Source organism: Balaenoptera ricei, chromosome X (assembly GCF_028023285.1).
Source record: "Balaenoptera ricei isolate mBalRic1 chromosome X, mBalRic1.hap2, whole genome shotgun sequence".
NCBI lineage: Eukaryota > Metazoa > Chordata > Mammalia > Artiodactyla > Balaenopteridae > Balaenoptera > Balaenoptera ricei.
In genome coordinates this window covers 13,151,044-13,169,525 of record NC_082660.1, presented here as the reverse complement: position 1 = coordinate 13,169,525, position 18,482 = coordinate 13,151,044, and the positions used below count along the sequence as shown (strand labels likewise).

The 18,482-nt window shown below is 37.7% G+C and overlaps 1 long non-coding RNA gene across 1 annotated transcript in view; it reads right to left on the bottom strand.

Annotated features, from left to right (window-relative positions):
- Positions 1-18,482, bottom strand: part of LOC132357847 (uncharacterized) — a 217,157-nt gene that overhangs the window by 93,030 nt on the left and 105,645 nt on the right. The gene's annotated exons all lie outside the window — the stretch shown is intronic.

Sequence of the window (18,482 nt, the reverse complement as noted above, 5' to 3'; positions counted from 1 at the left end):
CAGCTAGGCTGTGCCTTAATTCCTGGCGCACAGAAACAGTGAGATAATAAATGTGTGTTGTTTCAAGCTGCTAAGTTTGTGGGAAGATTATTCTGCAGCAATAACTCGCTACTAAAACATGAAATGTAAATGGTTTAAACACCCAATTAAAATGGAAATTGTCAGATTGGATTAAAAAAAGCCAAGACACAACTATATACTACTTTTAAGAGATATACTTTAAATATAAAGGCTCAAGTAGGTTAAAACTAAAAAATGAGAAAAGATACTATTCTAATCTAAAATAAAGCAGGAGTTGCTATTTTAATATAAGACAAAGTAGATTTCAGAGTAAATAATATTAATAAGAGTAAAGAGGGTCATTTCATAAAGAGTCCAATTCAACAAGAGGACATGACAATCCTAAATTTGTATGTACTTAGTAACAGAATTATTACATGAACTAAAAACTGATAGAAGTATACGGAGAAATAGACAAATATGTAATTATACTTAGAGATTTCCCCACCCTTTTCTAATAATTGAAAGAACAAATAGAAAACAAATAAGGATACAGAAGACTTGAACACCACTATCAACCAAATGCCTAATTAACATTCATGCAACACTTCAAAAATTGCAATATACACATTCTTTTCAAGTGCACAAAGAACATTTACCAAAACAGAGCATATCCTGGTCCATAAAAGAAATCTTTTGTTTCTTTTTCTCCGTGGTATTCTTAAATTAAAAGTGATAAAACCTTAATCTCTACCCTTAACCTCACTGAAATTATGAATGGGATTTCATGGGGAGGAGGATGAACAGGGCAAATCTCTAATACAAAGTATGCCAAGTGCTATCTTTGAGAAAGAAATACTTTTAAAAGGGACAGAAGAGGTAAGGGAGGGAAGATACGAGTTCACTTTTTCCAGAGCTCTGAGGGTCAGCTGAGTTAGAGACTTTAAACATGATGTGTTTTAAATGGAACCCCATGGGTCTGGACTAGCCTATGCGCATAACAGATTAAGTCTTCTGTTATCAAAAAGATTGGGGCCTAGCTACTTTTGTCTCAAAGACATTATGTATATTATTGAAATTTGTTTATATCAGATGGTATTTAGATCATCAGTGATAAACAAAAACCTCCAAAAAACTCAGTATGTCACTGGGGTAGATATTTCTATGAATATGTTTCACGATAACATTGCTGTGTCCATGGGGGAAAATTACTTGGCCTGCAACTTGCTCACTACCATGTGAAATTGATCAATAGTCCAATTCAACACAGCTACAATGTTGAATAAATGATAGCTGTAAAACCTAAGCTATTAATGGGGAAGTAATTCACACAGAGTTGCACTGATAGTAAACAAATGAGAAACTCCATAAAAAGGGAAAACAATGTTTCTCTGTTGGGTTGCTACAGAACATTCTCAGTTATGTGCAGAGCATATTTGATTGGGTGGCAGTTCCTGGAACAGGCTATGACGATCCTAAAAAGCTTCAGGTTATTCAAATTCACTTTCGTGCTCAGTACCATTGGGCAATTTTGTAAAGAAAAGAGAAAGATCTGGGTAACTAAAGTAAGGATTATTTTTTAGAGAGATAAATCTCTTGCAGATTAGTAGAAGCATTCTGGAGGACAATATCTATCCATATGCAAAATGTGTGTACCGTTTAGCCCCAAAATATTCACTGCTCAGGTATGTTCACAAAATTGACTCACTCCTCAGATACACCCCCAAAGATATGTATCATTTAGAGCCCTTTTCTAGCAAGTAACAGAAAATAAGTGCAATCCGGCTTAAACAATAAAGGGGGCTTGTTGGCTCAAAGAGTTGGAAAATTCAGGAGTAAGATGGTTAATAGTTTGGGCTGTTTTTTGGAAGGTGAAGGAAACACCAATAAAAGAATGGAAAGGTGTGACAGGGACAAGAAGGGAGCCGTTAGAGGGTACAGTATCAAGCTAATTTCCACTGTGGACAACGAGAGGTTTTTTTTTTCTTTCTTTAATATTTATTTATTTATTTGGCTGCGCCGGGTCTTTGTTACAGCATGTGGGATCTTCGCTGCAGCATTTAGGATTTTGTTTTTTAGTTGCGGCATGCAGGATCTAGTTCCCTGACCAGGGATCAAACCCGGGGCCCCTGCATTGAGAATGCGGAGTCTTAACCACTGGACCACCAGGGAATCCTGGACAACCAGAGTTTAATTCCACTAGGGAAACCCTGAGAGCCAGTGTAAAACATTTGCCTCAGAGGTAATCCACCCTAGCAGGGAAGGGTATTTATACCATGAGTCACTGGTTGAGAGCTGTCCCTGAGGGATATTCATTCCTTCCTGCTAAGTAGACAGCAAAAGGGACTCCAGTGGTAAGAGAAAGCCCTCAGGCAAAGAATTCAGTACTGACAGAAGTCAGACCAGTGTGCACTGAAGTAGTAAAGACAAGTGGGTATGGGTAGGGAACCAATAGCATCCGCCTAAGATGGACTTCAGGGTTGGGTGATCCAGCAGCTCAACAATATCATGAGATTCTCTCCTTTCCACTCAAATTTCCAGGGTTAATTTAGCTAACCAATGTTTTCCATAGTGGTCATTAAATGATTATCAGTCCCAACTGGGGCTACAGATATTGTAGGATATAGAAAGCACTCTGGTGTCAATGTTCCAAGCAACAATGCTTATGTTTAGCCTAATTAGACTAAATTAAGGCAAAGGCACACCTCTGATTTTGTTACATGGCTTAAATCAATCAGAATCAATCCCTGGAGATAAAGATGGGCTGTCTTCTTCAGATAGAAAAGCTGGGTACCGTGGAGAAGGGAGAAGTTGGGAGTGGATGCTGGGTAGTTCAACCACAAATGTATAGTGATATGTGTGTAAAGATGTTAATTGCAACCTTTTTTGCAATAGCAAAAACCTAGGAGTAGCTGAAGTGTGTGTGTCAATAGGGGACTTACATTTAAACAAATTATGGTACATTCTTAGTTTGGAAACTTTGCAGTAGTAGATCTTTATACTCTGACACAGATGGGTCTCCAAGATTTATCATTAAACAATAAAGGCATATGCAAATCAGTGTGTAAAGTAAATCGTTTTTGTAAATTAAAAAGCAGGTAGAGGAATAGAAAATTGGTTATGTGGGACTTCCCTGGTTGTCCAGTGGGTAAGACTCCATGCTCCCAATGCAGGGGGCCCAGGTTCAACCCCTGGTTGGGGAACTAGATCCCGCATGCGTGCAGCAACTGAGAGTTCGCATGCTGCGACGAAGATCCTGCATGCTTCAACTAAGACCCAGCGCAGCCTAAATAACTAAATATTTTTTTTAAAAAAAGAAAAGAAAATTGCTTATGTTAAAGCCTAAACAGCCAAAGACCACCACGGATAAGCTAGTAGTATGACAAGGTCAGATTTATTGTCTTGATGCAGTGAGGGAAGGCCCTCCAGGAGAACGGTGGACACATCTTTTATAAGGTTTGGGTTCTTGCTAAAGGATTCTGAGGAGAGTTTAAGGGAGTGGCAATCAGTTCTGGGTTGGTTGCTTTCCCAAGGCAGCATTAGGAGATTGAGTGCTGTCTTGAGATGATGGGACTTTGGCAAGATTGGGTCTCTTGATAACAGATGAGTATAGCAAAGTAGGGCTTTGGGGCGGTCATCAGTAAGAAAGCAGGAGCCACTCAAAAAGGAGGCCATTATAGCATCTTACAGCTGCTGCACAATCATGGGAGAAAGAATGTTTTCTGTTAACTTTGCATCTAATTTTATCTGTGTCTAGCCCCCTAGCTTTAATGATGGAAGGGACTCTTTCTTTCTTTTTCAGTCTGAGCTGATTTGCACTCCATCAGTCCCAAATAGGTTTTTACTCTTTCTTAAGGAATACTAAGAAACTGTTGACAGTGGTCACCTTTGGAAAAGTGGATTGGGTTAGAAAGGTGAGCAGGAAAAGATGTCTGAACTATTCATTTGCATCTTTCTGTTTTAGTTAGATTTTCTAAACATGACAGTATGTTAATTTCGTTACATTTTAAATGTTAACATGGATTCTCTGAGCAGTGAGAATACGACCCTTTTTGTTTGGTTGTTTTCTTCTTTTTATTTATCTGTATTTTGTCAAGAACGAATGTTATTTTAAAAATAATAATAGACATTCTTTGCCTCCCCAAAAGTCAACAGTCTGACTGTCACCACAGTCCAAACCTGGAGCCCAAAAATGAGCTTTGCCACCCCATCCTCCTTGCCTTCTAACGTGCTGCTGCTTCCGTCTCTTGGGTCATTCTTTCTACACCCAATCTTTATACCACCAGCCCTGCCCTTAACAAAGGGTAGCAAATTTGGAGTGAGACCAATCAGACAATGTACTTATCACCTCACAGGGTGCCCACGTACTGCACTGAAAGGAGAGAGCACAGTTCTAAACATAAACCTCAGCAATAAGATCCTGCCTCTCTTCTCCCCCTAACTCAGCCTTCTCCAAAGACCACGCACCTATCAGTGCTCTTCCTGCCAGAGACAAACACTCATCTTGTAATATAGCAAAAGAAATGTAGTTGAGGAGCAGGTATGCTCATTTTATAACACACTGTGAGTTGACTAATAGGATAGATAATTCAAGGGAGAAACCAAAAGATATAAAGATATTTGTACTTCATGGCTGAAAGTTTAATAAAGTGCCTCCCCCAAGTGCTTCTCCCATTAGCAAAGGGATTTTTTATTTTAGAAGATTGGCTGAGACTGTTATAATTTGGAGGACTTGCCACAGAAGAAGTATGCTGCTTGTAGTCATATGTCTAGGATAAAGAACCAACAGTATGACCAAATAGAATAACTCCCTTTTTGAGCCACTATAACAAAACCAATGACAAATATCAGCAGCCTTCCACGGGAGCGTACTCTGAGTAGTTTTATGGCATTCCTACCAGGCCATTATTTTTTTTTTTTTTTTTTTTCCCCACCAGGCCATTATTTTTAAAGAGATGATTCAGAAAAGTTGCTAGTGATACACAAGTAGTATTATCTATTTAAAAACTGCATGATTATTTCTAGGACCAGGATAACCATTGTTTACAAACAAAGAAAAATCTACTATAATATGGAGTCTCTGAAATCAAATTTCAACTATTTTGTGAACAGTTGAGAAATAATTACTTCAGTTATTTTCTTGTCTTTGCTGTTAACAAGGACCCAAATTATCAGCACCTCTTACAATGCCTGACCTTTTAGGATAGTGTAATGATGTTCTAAAGACAGTAAAGCGTACACAGGTTGTCAGGCTGCCAACTCTTAGCTACAAACCTGTTAATTGAAAAATCTTTATAGAATTAATCAAAAAAAGTTCAAGTCATTAAAAGGAAACAAAACAAACTTTTATTTTCCAATATACCATTTTCAACAAACAGGTCAAATATTTTGAAAGATAATCTGAACAATTGAAAATCATTTCCATGGAAATGGTTCCTTACATAGGAATCTGTTTCTTCTTTGGTTAATGGGGATATTATCCCAATGAAATATTTTAATGGTGCTCAAATAAGGACAAAAAATAGATAATGTACTATTGCATGGTCATTTTTCAATCATGCACTGGTGAGTTATTAACAGAAAGACTTATTTTCAAATGTTTATTGACATAATTGGGTTGAAAACTACAATGAAAGAGTAGAAGGAGTTACTGCAGTCAAAAGACCTGAGCTAATCCCAGACCATCATATTCTAACTGTGGAAGTGGGCCTGTCATTCACTGTATCTGAGCCTTCTCTTGAAAACAGAGATATATTTCTATCCTGGCTTTACCTAAGATGGAAAGCCTAAGTCAAAGAAGAAGAGCAACCTACTTTTGATCCAGGTACATGGCTGTCGTGGTATTAAAATATGTCCACAAATCATTTGATACTCCTTCCTTCAAAGAGTAGAATCTAATTCTTCTCCCCTTAAATGTGGGCTGTATTTAGTGACTTGCTTCCAATGAATAGAATGGTAGAAGTGACAGTCTATGACATCAGAGATTAGGATATAAAAGGCACTGTGACTTCCTCCTTGCTCTTTTCCTTTGATCACGCACTTTAGGGGAAGAAAGCAGCCATATTGTGTAGATATTCAAGCAGGCCCATGAAGAGGCCCACATGGCAAGAAACTGGGACTTCTCACCAATAACGCCAAGGAACTGAGGCCTCCTTCTTACAGTCATTTCATGACTTTGGAAGTGGAGCCTCCTGCCCCAGTAAACCCTTCAGATGACTGCAGCCCCATGTCTTAGCTGCAACCTGAGCCAAATCCATCCAGCTAAAACATTCCTGAATTTCTGACGCACAGAAACTGTGTAATGATAACTGTTTGTTGTTTTAGGCCAATAAATTTTGGGATAATTGTTAGTAGATAGCTAATACCATGACCTACTAGGAAAAATACATCTATAAAGACAAGTACAATATGATTCTCTTTTGACATGGAAAGTTTGCAAATAAATTTAAAAAGAAATGAGAGCTTTGATTTAGAAGCTTTACAATCAAATTCTTTTAAAGCTTCCACATATTCTGGGTTATAATGCAGTTAGAAGAAACTGCAATATTCTGTCAGTCACAATGAAGATTCTGTAGCCCACAGAAGGCCCTGTGAGGGATGATAAAGCAGCTCTCCAGGTGGAGACTGGTCACACACATGGGAACACTTCACAAGCATCCTTAAAACATGGGCTCTATATTCATCATTTCAGATTTAAAGAAAACCTTAAGCAAGCCTACAGTTACTAAAAATCTCTATTACAAATATCCTGTCTCCTCCACTAAACGCATGTTTACCAAAATGATTTAAGAGAACCAAAGCAGCAAAAGAATGGAGTTAAAACTATAGCAACAGTCTTCAAACTGGGGTTATACAGAGACTTTCCAAGGGGTACAAGGACATAAATAGTTTTGAGGAAAACAATTTCAAGTCACCTTCCATATATAAGCAATCCCTCCTGTAAGAGATCTGCCTGAGAGATGCATTGTATCTGTTCTTCTTTCCTACTTCTCTTTTCACAAGCATCCTTTTCCATGTTTCAAAGGAAGGCATATTTCTTTGAATTCCCAAATCTTATTATTATGCATTGTCCCAGAGTGTGAAAACTTCAGGGGCACCAAGCAAAGGAATAGTTTAAAATACTGGTGTTTGCAAACTTCATCTATTCAAATCACCATAAACTCATAGGAGGACATCCCTCTTTCTTATCTTGTGTGTATATATATATCTTGTATATATTTTTATTAAATGAGAAGGATGGTAAGACTCATGTTGGGATGTTCTGTATTGAAAAATATTGTAGCATGGGGGAGGGGTTGTGGGATTGATAACAAAGAATTTTCATTTAGCAAGCTCACCTCTCAATTCTGTCAACTATTGTAAAATAACGCATTGCTCCTGAGGATAATTCCTGTGAGTCTGCTGCCAACAAAGATATGAAACCACTGTCTTATGATATCATTTATTTACAAAAGATCCAGCCTCAAAAAAAAGTCTGATTTGTTAAATGTTGAAAGCTAAGGGTATCAGGGAAAAGCTACTATCATTAAAGCTGGTTTTGGAAACCTTTTACATATTAGTTTTCTTCTCTTGAAAGTACTGTGATCTGGACAGGGTTATGAATCTGAGAGCACAGTTCATTCTTTACACAAATATTTATTGAGTAGCTCCTATTTACCAGGCACCGTTTTAAATTCTCAGATGCAACGGGACATAAAATGAACAAAAATCTAGGCTCACATAGCACTTACAGAAAAGAGAGACAAACAATAAACAAAATAAGTAAATGGTATAGTACATTAGAAAGTCATAAGTATACAGAGAACAAGAAAAAAGGAATGAAGGGCAGGGAGTGCCAGGAGGCATTGGGGATTTTAAGTTAGGTGGGCAGAGACAGCTCCATTTAGAAGATGACATTTGCACAAAGATTTGAAGGAGATGAGGGAGCAAGACTTGTGGATATTTGGTGGGGGAGGTGCTGAGCAGACGGGGGAAAGCATGTGGAAAGAATCTGGGGCAAAGTATGCTTGGCTTGCTCAAGGAACAGCAAGAAGGCCAGTGAAGAGAGAAGTAAGCGAGAGGGAGAGTAGAAGAATGAGAAGTGATAAGGGTAATGTAGTGCTAGACCATGTGGAACCTTAGAGGCTACTGCAAGGATTTGACTTTTACTCTGGATGAGGGTTTTGTGGAGTGACATGATCTGACTTATGTTAAGTGGCACACTAGCTGCTATATTGAGAATAGACTAGAGGGAGCAAGGGCAGAAGCAAAACAATCCAGCAAGGCAGTTACTGCAATAATCTTGAAAGAGATACTGCAATAATCCAGAAAGAGACCATGGATGCTTGGTCCAAGATGGCAGCCAAGGAGGTGATAAGAAGAACTGAGATTCTGGATATATTTCGAAGGTAAAGTCAATAGAATTTTTTGATAGATTGGATGTAGGGTGTGAAAGAGAATAGCCCTATATCTATTAGAAAAATTAAATTCATAGTTTAAAAATTTTCTAGAAAGGAAATTCCAGACTCAGATGGTTTCACTTGTAAATTCTATCACATGTTTATGGAAGAAATCATACCAATCTTACCAAAACTCTTTCAGAAAATAAAGGATGATAAAAAAAAAAAAAGAAAGAAAATAAAGGATGAGAGAAAACTGCTCAATTCATTTTGTGTGGTCAGCATCACCCTAATTCTAAAACCCGATAAAGGCAGTCCAAAAAAGAAATTTATAGACCAATAACATTCATGAACATAGATGTAAAAAGATCCTTAACAAAGTACTAGCAAATGGAACCCAACAATATATCAAAAGGATAATACATGATGACCAAGTAGGGTTTATCTCAGGAATGCAAAGTTATTTAACATTTAAAGATCAATCAAGGTAAGATCAATCGAGGTAATTAAAGGAGAAAAACTATGTGATAATTTGAATAGATGCAGAAAAAAAATTCAACACACACTCATCACATAAACTCTTAGCAAACCAGGAATAAAAGGGAACTTATTCAACCTGATAAAGGACATCTTTTAAAAACCTGAAGCTAACTTTATATTTAACGGTGAAAGTCTGAATTTTTTTGCTCACGACTGTGAAAAGGCAAGGTTGCCCACTGTCATCACTGCTATTCAATACGCCAATTCAATAAGGCAGAATTTTAAAGTTAAAAGAAATAACAGGCAGAAAGATTGGAAAGGAAAAAGTAAAACTGTTATTTGCTGATGACATGAGTCTTTATATACAAAAGCCTAAAGAATCACAAAATAAATGCTAGAACTAAAGAGTAAATTTAGCAAAGTCACAGAATACAATGTTAATTTAAAAAATCAAGCAGTGTCACAAAGAATTGGAAAATGAAATTTTAAAGTTGATTCCATCTATAGTATTAAAAATCACAGAATAATTCTAATATATAGCATGTTATGTTATATATAACATAATATATAACATAATAAATCTAACAAAAGACTTCTATGATCTCCACATTAAAAATATAAAACATTGTTGAAAGAAGTTAAAAAAGATCTAAATAAATGTTGAGATAAATCATTTCCTAGATTAGAAGATTCAGTTTTATCAAGATGTCAGTTCTCACAAAATTAATCTATAGATACAATGCAATTCCAATCAAACCCTCAGCAGAAGTTTTTTGTAGAAAGCAACAAGCTAAGTCTAGAAGTACACGAAAAATCAAGGGACGTAGAGTAGCCAAAAGAACTTTGAAAAAGAACAAAGTTAAGAACTTAAACTACCTAACTTCATGAAATTATCATGACAGTGATAATTATGTTAAAATTATCAAGACAGTGTAGTACTGGCATAATGATTGACAAAAAGATCAATGGAACTGAATATAGCCCAGAAATTGACCCCCAATTACATGGTCCTCTGATTCTTATAATGGCACCAAAGGAATCCAAAAAGAAAAGAATAGTCTTTTCAACAAATGCTGCTGCAATAATTAGATATTTATATTAAAGGGAAAAAAATAACATCGGCCTCCACCTCATACCATATACAAAAATTAATTTGAGATATATCCTAGACCTAAACATAAAAGCTAAAGCCCTAAAGCTTCAGAAACCATATATCTGACAAAGGACTGGTATCCAGAATATATAAAGAATGCCTAAAAATTAATAATAAAAAACAAAAATATCTTTAAATGGGCAAAATATTTAAATAGGCACTTCATAAAAGAACATGTGCTAATGGCTAAAATGCACATGAAAAATTACTTGACATCATTAGTTATTATGGAAATGCAAATTACAAACACAATGAAATACTACACATCCACCAGTATGGCTAAAATTAAAAAGACTGACAGCACCAAATTTTGGCAAGGATTTGGGACAATCAGAACTCTCATATATTGTTTGTATGACTGTAAAAGTGTTCAGCCCATTTGGCAAAAGGTCTGGCACTTTCTGGTAAAACTAAACATAACACCTATCCTATGATCAAGTAATTCCTCCTAGGTATTCCCTAAGAGAAATGAAAATATATGTCCACAAAACGACTTGTACACAAATGTTCATGGCAGCTTTCTTTTTAATAGTCAAAACTAGAAACAGCCCAGGTGCCTATCAATAAAAGAATGGATAAGCAAACTATGATATAGTCAGATAATGAAATACAACTCAGCAACAGAGGGACTGAGCTACCAATACACACTAAAATATTTATTAATCTCAAAAACATTATGCTAAGTGAAAGAAGCCATCCACAAAAGGATACATATTGTATGATTCCATTCATGTAAAGCTCTAGAACAGGCAAATCTGATCTATAGTGGAAAATAATTAGGATAGTGGTTTCCTGGTGGGAAAGAGAGTGTGAAGGGGGGGATCAATGTTTGCCTGGGAAGGGGCATGAAGGAACTATCTGGAGTGACGGCAATGTTCTATATCTTGATGGGGGTTTGTATTCATCAAAACTCAGTGGACTTACGCTTAAGATTTGTGTATTTCATTGAATGTAAATTTTACATCAAAAGAAAAACTTTAGACAAATACTGAACTCTAATTGGTCATATGAATGCTGAAGTATACAGAGTGAATGTATAGATGTCTTCAATTTACTTTGAAAGGCATCAAAAAATAAGATGAGTTGATATAGGTGATAAAACGAGTATAGGCAAATATAAATGGTGGGATCTAGGTGATGGTATATAAATATTCACCATAAAATTCTTTTGATTTTGTGATATGTTTGAAATTTTCCACAATAAAACAATTTTTTAAGTTAAAACTATATAGCAATGTTGATACGCTTTCAAGATAATTAAAATGTTTTTTCCACAAAAGTACAATACTTGTACATTGATCTGGAGCTCAGTGTAAAATAATCAGTAGTGGAGTGATTCAGCAGGCACTCATTAATTCATTCAAACAATTAATAGTTATTTATTGAGCATCTACTACGTGACAGGCACTTGAAAGAAAGTGAAAATGCAGAACAGTCTACTCAATAAATAATTATCTACTTTTGCCCACAGCAACCCACTTGGAAAGGAATGCTTTGGGGAAATGAGGCATGACAAGCAAGTCTGTCATTCACAGCTATTTTTTTAAAAATAACTTTATTTATTTATTTATTTGGCTGTATTGGGTCTTCGTTGCTGCATGCAGGCTTTTCTCTAGTTGCGGCCAGTGGGGGCTACTCTTCGTTGCGGTGCGTGGGCTTCTCATTGCGGTGGCTTCTCTTGTTGCAGAGCACAGGCTCTAGGCGCGTGGGCTTCAGTAGTTGTGGCACGTGGGCTCAGCAGTTGTGGCTCGCGGGCTCTAGAGCGCAGGCTCAGTAGCTGTGGCGCAGGGGCTTAGTTGCTCTGCGTCATATGGGATCTTCCCGGACCAGGGCTCGAACCCGTGTCCCCTGCATTGGCAGGCAGATTCTTAACCACTGTGCCACCAGGGAAGTCCCCACAGCTATTTTTTAATGTTATAGTTTGCCCATTAAAGAAGTCATTTTCAATATGGAAAATCAATACTGTTAGATAGGAAATAATTGCACAAATACTGGTGTCAATTTTAAATTGTTTCTTAAACATATTTTCAACCTTGGAAGCAGAAAATTGAGACTTAAGGAAAGAGAAGGCCTCACTAATCACATAACATGTGATTTTTAAACCGTTGGTATTAAGCTGACAGATCGAGAGAGCTCTAAATGTCATTTCCTCACAAGAAGCTATTATGCACAGTGCTTGAACAGGGCTGGAGGACCTAGCAACAGAAGCAGGGAAAGGTTTCCAAGGTGAGAGGGCTGCTTGTTTCAGAGCTAAACCTTAAATTGCCAGGCCTCGAGGTCTTGACCAGGAAAATGGATGGCCAGCCAGTGCATCAGCCTAATAACAGGTCTTATTTCCCTAGATGACACTGGATTTATTAGATACATATTCTTAAATACATGATTTTCCAGTGTAATTCAAGTTACATCTTGAGGCGAAGCACAAACACTGATGAATGCTTTTGTATGTAAATATATTCTGGTCTATGAATCCATTGCTTCTCTCGGACCCCAAGACACAAGTTTTAGGCTGGGATTCAGAAATAATCCCAGTTAAATACTGTTCTAATTCACATTCCAGCACTAAATGTACACTCTGAGTAAGTCAGATGTTAGGAAGCATGGCTGAAGGGCGAGACAGAGGCTGAGAATTTGCCAACCAGATAATTTAACAGCCTTGCTTGACACTCACTCTCAAGCAGAATGCTTGAAATGTACTTAGGCTCCAAGACTCAGTTTCCCCTTTTTTTTCTTGGGGATTATCCTACTCCCTGTTTTGTCCAAATTAGCCATCAGAGCTTCCATTATTTGAAAGCCTGGCTAAAACATCTCCTTTTCCTTCAAGGGCCTGGAGAAGGAGTATCTTGATTTTACCTTCTTTGTCTTTCCTTTCATCTTCTCTCTCTTTGCCAAGTATTAGGGTAGCCTTGAAAGAAGAAAAAGTCACAAAAAGAGCTATTTTATAGCTAGAAATGGAACTGGGGAGAGACGCTTGTCAGCATCATTGGCTTCAGAGGTGAAGCAGAGGTGGGGCAAGTAACATTTGTGGATTCTCTAAATTCGAATTTAGAGTATTTTCATCACATAGATGGTGAAGGCACCTCTTCCTCCTCTCCCTGCTGCTTCTGCGAAACCCTGCTCAGTGTGTACAGCATGAGCCCAGAAATCAGCTTCTCTCTCTCTCAATTCACCAAAATGCCCTCCATAAGACAAAGAGAATAATAATTAAAGTACACTATAGACAGCTCTTGTGCCCTGATAAAATACAACACACACACACACACACACACACACACACACACACAGATACGGACGCTTTTCCTATGTTTGTCCCAAGGGCTTCACCACATCACTGGCTCTAGCGTGTGAGCAGAGACCATAAATAAGGAGATGTTGTTCCATGACACAAAAGCAAAAATCAGGCACAGAACTTAAAACTTCCTTTTATTTTAATCTGGTTCTTAAATCTCTATCTGGCCTGGTAGCTCACAGAGTCTTGAGACTTGGTGTCTCAAGTCATAGGACAATAGGACATAGAACAAAGTCATAGAACCAATGCCCTTCATCCCTACTAGTCCCCACCCTACAATTCACATCCTAACACTGACCCAGGCAACAGGTCCTGATTTTATCCACTGCTCTTATTTCTCCAGATGGCTCTCTTTATTCCTTTAACAGAAAAATTCTCTCCTATTCATTCTTGCCTCAAAGCATTTGTGGACTAAATTCACTAGCTTTCCCCTAGATCTTAATTCAGCTACTGAGACAATCCAAACCTCTTTATATTTCTATTAGTCTTTGCTTACTCCACTGTCTGTGTTTTCCCAATTTTTATGTATAATCTCATTTGTATTCTTTCTGTAGCACCTCAAAAAGCCACATCAAGGATTTACTTTGGAAATTTATGGGTTTTTCTCAGCCATTGCTCAGCAGAAAAAAAACACAATCAAATTCTTCCCTCACTATTGGTTGAAAATTCAAGAGATAACATTTGCTTTTACAAACAATACTTTCACCTCAAAATTGCTGCTGTAATAAAGATTTTGGGGGTTTTAAGTGACCAAAACTCAGTTCAAATTTACTTAAGTGCAAGAAGGGGGAATTCGGGGGCTTATTTTATTGACAAATCTGAGTCATCTGGCAGGAGTCCAGAAAAGAGCCTCGTTCCATTTCCTGGCCCTTTCTTCTTCTGTGCTGGTTTTATTTTCTGACAGTTCTCCCCAAGTGGTGACAAAGATGACTGCCAACAGCTCTAGATCAAATCCTTCCTGCTTAGCCCTACCATCAGAAAGAGATTCACATTTCCAACAGCCCAGCCAAAGTCCCAAGGAAGGTAATGGAGATCAGCAGGCAAAGGCTGTCTGTGATCTCCACGCCCTGGACAATAGCCCATCCCTCTGGATTTCCTCACTGGGTCCCAGCAAAGCAGCTGAGCTTTGGGTCAGAGGGAGAAGAACACTGTTGCTAAAAGGATAGCAAATTCAAAGACATCAGCTCTGATTTCCTGTGGGACACACTTTATCCCACCAACCTGCTTTTAGGAAGGTACGAGAAGATCCTGCTGCTTCGGCAATTGGCAGGTTCCAATTCAGGAGTCTAAGGATGAACTCCTTTCACACGCTGGTGAGACCTGGGGGACAACTGAGACACAAAATGTGCAAAAAACCGTAATGTTCTGAAAACAATACCCTCTCCTTTGTTCTCTAACCCAGAGGAGTAGGTAGCCATGAAGATTTCAGACAAAATAAAAATGGTCATGTGCAGGCCTCTAGGAACTTGCAGTTCTCCCAGGTTAAGAGAAAGGGACCCATACAAGATTATCTGGAGTGAGGTTTGGTGATGGTGGCAGCTATTGATTTACTTCAAATCACTTTAAAGATTATATTAAAAAGACTCCAGCAACATTCATACTTTCAGTTCTGAAGTTCTAAATCTCGATTTTGTGATTTTCATTTAAACACAGGACGATGGTGATTTTAAAATAATTATCCCTGAAGTTTTATTAAAATAATGCAGCTATAAGTAAAAAGCATTACTTTCAAGACCTCAATTTGAAATGAAATGCAGACTTTCTAGATTTTAATGCATCATAAGCCACCAATTTCATAAAATTGCATCCACTTTTCAAAGCTTATATCACCCCATGGAAGCAGCCCCTCAGAAAGGGATGAGGTATTTGATTCCCTAATGTCTCCATTTAGCCAATTATAGGCAGGTTTTCATATATCATTCCCTTAAAAATATTATAAAAGCACTTTCTACTCTGGTTCTAGTATGGTTGGAAAATGTTAAAGGCATTAATTTCATTGAAGTACAGGAAAATTTCAGATTAGAAGATGACGAGAAGATTTTTTTAAAATGAAGCAGTTTCCTTGTGCTTAATGTGGCCTCAATCGCATTGAAACAGCTAAAATTTTGACAAAAGAGACAAACTTTTCTTTAGGAAAAGCTCCATATAAAATGAAGATAATTATTGTAGGGATGGAAGATAGTTTTCACTTTAAATGAGACATACATATACTTATCAAGTTATATACAGAGATATTCATGCCAGAGTGACCATTAAATCCTCAATATTTCTATACACTGAGTGGACAAACCTCTAAATTTCACCAGTTTTCATAACTTTCAAGAGCTTCAGGCTTAATAAATCTTGAAAAGGTAGGAATTAAGGAAAAGTCAAAATGCTGATTTAAATAAGAAATGTCATTATGGAAGACAGAGAAAATGAAAATAGTAATAAAATTCTAAATTCTTTTATTTCTTAAAAATGTTGCTTCTGAGGCTTCCCTGGTGGCGCAGTGGTTAAGAATCCGCCTGCCAATGCAGGGGACATGGGTTCGAGGCCTGGTCCGGGAAGATCCCACATGCCACGGGGCAACTAAGCCCGTGCGCCACAACTACTGAGCCTGTGCTCTAGAGCCTGCGAGCCACAACTACTGAAGCCCACATGCCTATAGCCCGTGCTCCGCAACAAGAGAAGCCACCGCAATGAGAAGCCCATGCACTGCAACGAAGAGTAGCCTCCCGCTCACCACAACTAGAGAAAGCCCACGCGCAGCAACAAAGACCCAACGCAGCCAAAAATAAATAAATAAATTAATTAATTAATTTAAAAAAATGTTGCTTCTATCCTTTCTAAACACTAGTTTGATATCTATATCTGAGAATGTGATCACCAGTCTCCAATATGATCCCCTAGTAATCCCATCTCCTGGTTCATGCCCTTGTATAGTCCCCTCCCGCACTGAATAGGGCTGACTGTATAATCAGTAAGATATTACAGAAATGATGGAGTATGACATTGAAAGGCTGGGTCATAAAGACATTGTGGAGTCTGTCTTGCTCTCTCTTGGATCACTAACTCTGGGGGTAAGCCAGCTTCCATGCCATCATGACACTCAAGCAGCAACTGGAGAGGCCCATGTGACAAGGAACTGAGGTCTCCTGCCAATAGCCAGGTGGGTGGGCCATCTTGGAAGTGAATCCTCCAGCCACTGCAGTCCCAGCTGACATCTTGACTGAAAGCTTATGAGAGGCCCTGAGCCAGAACTACACAGTTAAGATGCTCTCAAATTCTCAACCCACAGTAACCATGAGATAATAAATGTTTGTTGTTTTAAGCCACTAGGTTTTAGAGTAATTTATTATGCATAACAGAAAACTAATACAGAGAATTTCAATGTAATTTAGGTCTATAAATATCATAGAAATCTTTTGTTAAAATCAACTGATAAATTGTTAACTTGATGGATGATGTTCTTTCTGTCCAAGGGTCTTTGATGGTTGTCACATAGAGCTGCGACTTGTGACAGTCCTTTTAATAACAATCACAAACTCAGGGACTTCCCTGGTGGCGTAGTGGTTAAGAATCCACCTGCCAATGCAGGGGACACAGGTTCGAGCCCTGGTCCGGGAAGATCCCACATGCTGCGGAGCAACTAAGCCCGTGCGCCACAACTATTGAGCCTGCGCGTCTGGAGCCTGCATGCTACAACTACTGAGCCCGCATGCTGCAACTACTGAAGCCCGTGCGCCTAGAGCCCACACTCCGCAACAAGAGAAACCACCGCAATGGGAAGCCTGCGCACCGCAACGAAGAGTAGCCCCTGCTCACCGCAACTAGAGAAAGCCTGTGCGCAGCAACAAAGACCCAACGCAGCCAAAAATAAATAAATAAATAAATAAATAAATAAATAAATTGAATCAATGTAATTATTAAAAATAATAATAATCACAAACTCAAAAAAAATTAAGGTTATTTTATAATCCTTCACAGAACATTCAAATTATTTTATTACTACAAATAACATGTTAGAGGGACATTTCCAGACAGTTAGGCGAAGCATTCCTAATTCTAGAAGATAATATTGAAAAGGTTTATTTTCTGTTTGTGCAAGAAATACCATTTTCTGAAAATTGTCTGGAAAAGACTTAAAGTATTTGGTGGTGGTGGCAGCAGCACTGTCACTAAAGATCTAGTGTTTGGAAATGCCAAACTTTTTTCATTTTCTCTGATTATCATGAATTCAATCAGAAGAGCCTCAGTAAAACAGTTAAATCCAAGCATAGACTTTCAAACCCCTAAGATAATCATGGCTCTGTAGCAAATAAGAAAGATAAATATAAAACATAGTCTCAATGAATAGGTGAAGCAGAGGGGATTTTTAAGGAAGTGAAATTATTCCATGCGATACTCTAATGGTGGATACTTGTCACTATACATTTGTTAAAACCCAAAGAACATACAACATCAAGAGTGACACCTAATGCAAACTATGGACTTCAGGTGATAATGATGTGTTAACGTTGGTTCAACTATTGCAACAAATGTACCACTCTGGTGGGGGATGCTGATGGTGGGAGAGGCTGTGGGAATACAGGGAGGGGGTAAATGGGAACTTCTCTGTAACTGATGCTCAGTTTTGCTGTGAACCTACAACTGAACCTACAAGTGCTCTAAAAATGAAGTCTGTTAATAAGAGGAGAAAAACAGTTTCTGCCCTCCAGGAACTTTCATTATTTATTTAACAAATAGTCACTTGGCTTTTCTTTTCTATCCTTTTACATTCCACCCTTCTGTGTCTTTATGCTTTATATGTGTCTCTTATAAACAGCACATAGTTTGGATTTGGGGTTTTATCTAATCTAAGAAGCTCTGTCCTTAATGAGGAATGTTGAACCATTTATCCTTATTGTTACTACAGTTATATGTGGATTTCTTTTCATTATTTTGAGTGTTCTAGCTACTTAGATTTTTCTTTGTTTCTTTTTTCCTCTTTTTCTATTTTCCATTTATTTAAAAGGTAAACATCTTATTTCAATTATTTTAGTAGAAAGATTTAATATACCTACTTGACTTTAATACTTTGAGTGTAATCACATGTTTAGACTCCTACTGACAATCCAAAGTACTCAGAATACTTTAACACCATAGATACAACCCAATGTTCCATGATAGGTCATATAATATTTAATTCCACTTTATTTAT